Below are 8167 nucleotides of genomic sequence, written 5' to 3'. Positions count from 1 at the left end.
CAAAATATTATAATTAGAAAAATTAGTAGACAAAATTGAAAAACTATACAATACTTCAAAAAATATGTACCTACAATGTTATTTCTTTGAAAGAATATTAAAGATAAGTTTTCAAATTTATCTGAAAAGAGACATTTATCTGTGACTATTTGTGTCTGTTTCTATGTCTAGGGTTTGAGGTATATGTGTACGTGTATTTGCATGTGTATGTTTTTATTTCTCAAAGTCTTTTACTTCAAATATAGACATGCTCACATATGTAGCTTGCTCTCAGACCTGTATTTCACACCGTGAATTTAAACATCTCAGAAAATCAGATGTTCATAGAGATTGCTGCCAATATGTGGAAAATTCCAGAATTCTCTGCTGATGTTGCCAAGAACAGACTCTTCTCTCACTTCCACATCACTGGCTGGACTTCTGGTCTCCTGGTCTGAGCCTTTCTAGGTTGCAATTCTGGCTTTGAGTGTGGGGTGGCATTAATCTCCATTTTCTTCCATTTTCTATGTGGATTTTTCTCCTAGTGAAAAGGCCTATTATTTAGAAAAAGCAACAAAATGATATTTCTGAACTCAAATTTTCACACAGTATTTATAGCATAGTTAACAATTCTTTTTGAACAAGTGCTAATATAAGGGATGTCTGTAAAACATTCAACTATGTAGGTCTCTATTTTTCATATTACATGGCTGGATACTTTCCAGTCAGCCCTTGTGTATTATCACATCTGATAGGATCTCAGTCCATACAGAGCTAGATGTAAAGGATGAGGGAATCCTTGGAGTGCTTTGATTCTTCCTGATCCTCAAGAGCTGTAAGGAGTTTTAGACACACTCTCCTTTAGACCTTTGCTAGGTCACAATGGTAGATTCATGGACTGGCTTTGTGCCTGTCTTAACTCTAGAAGGGTGAGTGCTTTTATTTGGTCTCTTCAAGGGCGAAGTTTCTTTTTGATACACTACCTCTTCTTCTAGTCATGGGACTCTGGACACAAAGTCACACAGATGAGTGGTGCCTGTGGCTCAGTGGGTAGGATGCTGGGTGGCATATACCAAGGGTGGCAGGTTCGAACCCAACCCTCGCCAAACTGCAACAAATAAAATAGCTGGGCGTTGTGGTGGGCGCCGATAGTCCCAGCTACTCAGGAGGCTGAAGCAAGAGAATCGCCTAAGCCCAGAAGCTGGAGATTGCTGTGAGCTGTGATGCCATGACACTCTACCGAGGGTGATAAACTGAGACTCTATCTCTAAAAAATACGAAAGTCACACAGATGAGCATAAAGGAGAGAGTAGGGCCTGAGTATATGACTGGAAAGATCGTAGGACAGAGATCACAGTCCACCAGAGCCCACTTCCAGGGACACCCAGCTACCCTACATCATAGCATCCATCTTTCATCTCACAGCTACAAAGAACTCCCTTTGCTAAACCATCTTCTTCACAGATGGCCAACAGGGAGAAATGTTATGGAAATCAACCCACCATTCCATGTTTTTAGTATCTATGCCATTAAACAATAAAGGCTGGTTATGCTGTATATGTGAGTGTATGTTTATGATCAGGTTCCTATTTCATCTTGCTGAAATCAGTGATTTTTAGCAATAAAAAGGCTGAAAGATAGGCTTTTAAAGGACCATTTTAAAACATCTCCCTGCTGATCACATAAAATTCTCAACTTCTATGTCTCCCACCATACAATGAGATAATAGTGAGATCTCTACTTCCTGGGTATTTGTAGCAGATTCCTGAGAGCCATTTCCCAGTAGATGTCAACACAGAGACCTCAATTCAATGTCCAGAGTGGAAGGTGGGGGTTTGTTAGGACTTCCCTAGAAGGCCAGATCCTAGGACTGGAGGGGAAAGATAGTTTAGGACTCCTGAAGAATGCTGCCCTTTGACTTTGAAGCAGACAACGTCCAGCCATTAAAGTACCAGAGGTGCTCAGATCCTGCTTCCTTGCAAGCCCATGCCCGAGGATATGGGTGTTCATCGAGAGACTAAATAAAGCTTTGACCTTCATTTATTCATAACCACATATTGAGTGGCCTGGTCTGTGCTAGGCAGGGGATTAGGCAGGATAACAATGTTTCCTTATCCTTGAAGCTCAGCAAAGACCTACTGCTGTGTCTCTACATTTCAGGGGCCAGTGAAGTCCTCCTCCACTGGGTATGCTCTGGGAAGGTTTTTCCATTTACCCTCTGGACAGCTCCACAAGGATGGTATAGTCAGTCCCATTTTACAGATGACCAAGCTAAGCCTCACACAATCCAGGTAACCTCCCCATATAAGTGCCAGCAATGGACCAAGGTTCTACCCTCATCCTCTTTAGAGGGCTCTGAGCAGACTCCTTTTTAGAATACGGGCCTCCAGGGCTTAAGAAATGGTCAGCTCACACTCCCCTGCTATTGTATCCCCATGGCCCTCCCTCAACAACCCTTCTTGGCGATGAAGATGATAAAAGAGATGAAATCCCACCCTTTGTGCCAAGAGACCTGGAATCAGGGCCCCATGAATTAGATGATTGAAGCAGTGAGTGGGCTCAGAAAGAAGCTTAGGTGTTGCCTTGAGACAGGTGATCTGTAGGGAAGGAAACTAAGTAATATGTACTGACCTACTGTAAGTAAATGTACTTTATATTCCATCTCCCTTAAACAGCTAGTTAAGTTAACCATCACTGTGCCTCTTATTCAAATGAAAGTACTGACTTTAGGAGAGTTAAGAATATTAAGGAAACAACTTTGTTGTCTCGTAATCAACAGCTAACCCTGGAATTACTGTAAAGTTTTTCAAAGTTTGTCTTCATTCCTCCTGTGCTCTGAATGGTCTAATCTCTCTGGGGGCTGCCATTAAGTTCTTCTGGGGTGTTATGTAAATTCTTACACAAAAATTATGGCCTATATAGTTTTTAAGTCACAATATGATGGAATTTAAAAATATGTTCTCTTATTTTTTTGTTTGTTTGTTTGTTTGAGACATAGTCTCACTTTGTCTCCCTTGGTAGAGTGCCCTGGCGTTCACAGCTCACAACAACCTCAAACTGTTGGGCTTAAGCAATTCTATTGCCTCAGCCTCCCAAGTAGCTGTGACTATAGGCACCTGTCACAGTGCCAGGCTATTTTTAGAAACAGGGGTCTTTGCTGTTGCTCAGGTTGGTGTGGAACCTGTGAACTCAGGCAATCCACCTGCCTCAGCTTCCCAGAGTGATAGGATTACAGGCATCAGTCATCGTGCCCCAAGTTTTGGAATTTAAAAATGTGTTCTAAAAGGAAAGCATACCACTAAGAATTGTTTGAAAACCAGGGAGAAAACATTTTCAAACTCATGTCATAGTTTAGTATCCATGGTTTTTGACGTATACTTACTAACAAAGAAGTTAGGAAGTGATTTCAACAGATTATTCACATAAAATATACCCCAAAATAAGAACTAATAAGATGAAAACATAAATCCTGAGAATTAATATTAAATAGGAAGGAACAGGCGCAATAGAAGCTAGATGCTTTGATTATACGTTTGGAGTGTGGTGAACATGTTGGTGTGCAAGTCACCTAAAGCAGTGGTTCTCAACCTTCCTAATGCCATGACCCTCATGTTGTGGTGACCCCCAACCATAAAATTATTTTCGTTGCTACTTCATAACTGTAATTTCGCTACTGTTATGAATCATAATGTAAATAGCTGATACGCAGGATGTATTTAGGCGACCCCTGTGAAAGGGTCATTCAACCTGCAAAGGGGTCCCAATGCACAGGTTGAGAACTGCTGACCTAAAGGGACACATCTGGTGAATATGTACCTTTCTATAAACAACAGACACTTGGGGTCAGGGGGTAGGAGTCAGACCGGTGAAATGTAGATTAATTTCAACTTATAAAAATGCTACTGTATATTGCTTGAAATTTTTAATCAAGAAAAATATGTACATTTTTTTGAGACAGAATCTTACTTTGTCACCCCTGTTAGAGTGCATGGCGTCACAGCTCACAGCAACCTCAGACTCTTGGGCTCAAGTGATTCTCTTACCTCAGCCTCCCGAGTAGTTGGGACTCAGGGACCTGCCATAATACCTGGCTATTTTTAGAGACAAGGTCTCGCTCTTGCTCAGGCTAGTCTCCAACTCCTGAGCTCTGGTGATCTGTCCCCTCAGCTTCCCAGAGTGCTGGGATTACAGGTGTGAACCACTGTGCCCAGCCCAAGAAAAAATATCAATAGAAATTTGAGCACAGGAAATATTTTTGAACAGATTAATGAAAGTAAATTGCATATACCCCATATATTCATTACACTGGAAAAGCATTCATATTCATAAAGTATTATATTTTATGGGGAAACAAACTAGATAAAGCAATTATTTTGATGGGGTGGGTGTGTGTGTGTGTGTGTGTGTGTTTCTGCATCTCTTCTAACTATCACTCCACATACTCAACACACAAATGCAGCTATATCTTCACTTCAGAAAGAGCTGGACTTTCAGTCTCAGGTTAGATTTCCCAGAAAATGATGTACACAGAAGGATCACTGCCAGGTGATGAAAAATTCCACAAAACTCTGGCTGATCCCGACCTCCATTTTCTCCCTTCCCCCGGTTGAGCCCTAGGTCTGAAATTCTCGGAACTGCAATTCTGGCTTTGGCCACCAGATGGCATTAGCCACCATTTTGGTTTTTCTTTTATCAAAAGGAAGTATATTTTGCAAAGAGTTAACAAATGCCCTGGAGCAGTTAATTTACTACGACACCAATTCTGTCTGGGAAATGCATATGTATATAAAAGCTGTTCCCATTTGTTGTTGATCCGATATCTGCATCGCATCGACTGGTTTCTTTCTTTCCTTCTTTTTATTTATTTATTTTTTTTGCAGTTTTTGGCCGGGGCTGTGTTTGAACCCGCCACCTCCGGCATATGGAGCTGGCACCCTATTCCTTTGAGCCACAGGCTCCGCCATGACTGGTTTATTTCTTTCTTCATCAGTGTAGGTTGAGACGTCCACACTGTACAGGGCTCCCTTCCAGACAAACAGGGCACTCACGCTCCATAACCCTACCCTGGTATCAGCTTTCTCGTCCTTCTCCCACCCCCTGTCAGTCATACCCTTTCCAGGACAGTATGGACATAGCTGCACAGCTCCCTAGTACTGTCTCAGTCACCTCCTGCCTACACTGTGCTGCTCTGTGTCTGCCCTCGGGTGACTGACAAGGTGCTCCAAAGCTACCTAGTGTTCCATTCTGTGCATTGCCCACAGTTTTTATTTTTTCAGTCTTCTTTGAAGCATATCAGTTTTTTTCTGACATAAGTTCGTAAGCTGGGTTTTACGCGAGGTATTGCGGAGTTTGGGGGGTTCTCCTTGCCTACACTTATTTGTAGAGAAGTTTCACAATAGTGGTACAGTGGTGCTCCCTTGTGAAAGAAATGTGAACTGCAGCTTGAACCTCACAGATCAGAAAGGCAGGAGGGAAGGACTGTGGCTCAAACCCTCCAGACAGAGGTCTCTGGAAGTGTGAGTGGAAAGGGGGAGATTCCCAGGATAAAAGGACACTGATGGCCTACAAACAGTGCAATCACATTCTGTGCTGAAAAGAAAGCTTTATGTGAACGGAAGTAAAAGATTGTTTTGACTCTAAGACCTTTGAATAAATAGATCTCTGTAAGCAAAAATCATCTGTGTCATTTTCAACTTTGGTAATCTTCGTTCTTTCTTATGATGATTATCTGTCTATGTAAATAAATTTCTATGATAACTTTCACAAAAAAATAAGAGGAAAGGGGGTGAAGGGGAAAAGGGTTTATCTATTTCCCATCTATCAGGTACAATGTAGGGGGAAATGGCACAGTTTCTGGGTCATATGCGTCTCTGTCTCTGGAGATCCAAATACAAGCCTCCTTAATATGAACAAGCTCATCTGCTTGAAGCTGTCCATCTGTCAATAGTGCAACTACAAACTGACACCAGCACTGAACAAATGAATGTCATATTGGAGTTTGCTCCTAGTAGAAACCAACTTCTCACTAACTTCACTCAATACCTTCTACCAACATCATGGTCCATCTAGGTCCTGGGTGGAGTGGGTAGTGTTTGTTACAACAGCATTCCACACCCATCCAATCACAACTACTACATATAGCATCAAATATAATCAATCAGCTTTTATTCTACATGTACATACAATTTAGAGTAATATAAAGCATGTGCTTTGCTTAGAGGTAAAGTCAGATATTTGTAAGAAAAAGCTCAAATAACGAGGGGCGTAAATGCAAAAGCCAATATTTTCTCACAGAAAAGAAATCTAGGTAGGTGATCCAGAAATAATCCACTGACTTGATGAAGTAGCCAGTGATTCAGGCTCCCTGCATTCACTGTTTCTATAAGCTTTATGACACATTTTGTCTCAAATTATCTTTTCAAGGATTTTTCAGAGCAAACAGTGTTTGAATACCAAGATATGTCTCCCTCAAGGTCGTAGAGAAGATTTGATTCCTGGACAGGAAAATAAAAATAATGCATCTGTGCTGGGCAATGTGTGGTCAGATTTTCCAGCCATCCTCTTATAAAATTGTGATTTTCCTAAGCTCAGTGTTCCTGAGCTGTGACACAGATCTACTGTGTATGCAATATGCACCCGGCTTTTCTGCAGAGCCCCAGATGGGATTTGGGGGGCAAAAGAAAACAATGCAAACATGAAGCTCATGCTATGTGCTATGCCAGAAGTGATAAACTGTCTAAATCCATTTGAACTCCTGTCTCCTTACCTAATCTACAAAAGTGTTCCCAGCAACCACAGCAGTTGCAGTAGTCTTTACCCAGGCTGTTGCCCTGGGTAGAGTGCCATGGCATAATAGGTCACATCGACCTCCAACTTGGGCTCAAGGGATCCTCTTGCCTCAGTTTTTCTATATTTGATAGAGATGGCATCTCACTTTTTCTCAGGCTGGTCTCCAACTTGTGAGCTCAAGCAATCCTCCTGCCTTGGCCTCCCAGAGTGCTAGGGTTACAGGCATGTGTAGCAATTTCTTGACCATTTAAAACTCACTACACTATCACACAAGGGGTGTGGTGCTCCTCCTCACAGTTGAAGAGATCACACCCAGGAATGACGATGGAGGAAAGGGAGAAGAAAGGGCAATGGCACATGCCATTCAAGGGACTCTCTTGGAGGTGCCACACAATGCTTCTCCTTACCTTCAATAACCTAAAATTTTCATAAACATTTAATCAGAAACATACCAAACACTTAAAAGTAGAAATCTTTGGGAAATGTGAACATGGAAATGGGGAGTGTTTTTTCATTACCTACATTTTACTTTCCCTGTGTAAGTTGAAATGTTTATTGGTGTTTTTGTTTTGTTTTGTTTTGTTTTTTGAGACAGAGTCTCAAACTGTCAGCCCGGGTAGAGTGCTGTGGCATCATAGCTCACAGCAATCTCCTACTTGGGCCCAAGTGATCCTCTTGCTCAGTTTTCTATTTTTAGTAGAGACAGGGTCCCACTTTTGCTCAGGGTGGTCTCAAACTTGTGAGCCACCCATCTCATCCTCCCAGAGTGCTAGGATTACAGATGTGAGCCACCATGACCGACCCAAGTTGAAATGTTTATAGCAAATATGTATAATATTACTTTCATACTCTGCAAAAGCATTGAAATTATAGCCTTTAAAAACTACTAAGAAAACTTAAAGGGAGTCAACCTGCTAAAGATTAGGTCTCTAGGCTTCATCTTAAAACTGAAAGTTTGTACCCTTTAACCAACCTCTCACCATTTTCCTTACCCCCGACCCCTTAAAAACACACTCTTTTGTTGCCTGTTTTATGATTTTGACTATTTTCGATTCCATATATAAGTAAGGTCATGTGGTATTTGTCTTTCTGTCTCTGGTTGATTTAATTTAACATAATCCCTTCTGGGTACATACATGCCATTGCAAATTATAGATTTTCTATTTGAGAGGCTGAATAATATTTCTCTGTGTGTGTGTGTGTGTACATTTATGCACCACATTTATAAACCACTCATCTGTCAATGGACAATTAGGTTGATTCCATGTCTTGGCTATTTTAAATAATGCTGTGATAAGCATGAAAGTGGACATACCTCCTCAAGATAATGATTGTATTTCCTCTGGTTATATATACGTATACCCAAAAGTTGAATTGTTGGATCTTATGGTAGTTCTAT

Source organism: Otolemur garnettii, unplaced genomic scaffold (genome assembly GCF_000181295.1).
Source record: "Otolemur garnettii isolate 467f Iridium unplaced genomic scaffold, OtoGar3 scaffold00355, whole genome shotgun sequence".
Classification (NCBI taxonomy): domain Eukaryota; kingdom Metazoa; phylum Chordata; class Mammalia; order Primates; family Galagidae; genus Otolemur; species Otolemur garnettii.
This window is presented reverse-complemented; position numbering follows the sequence as displayed.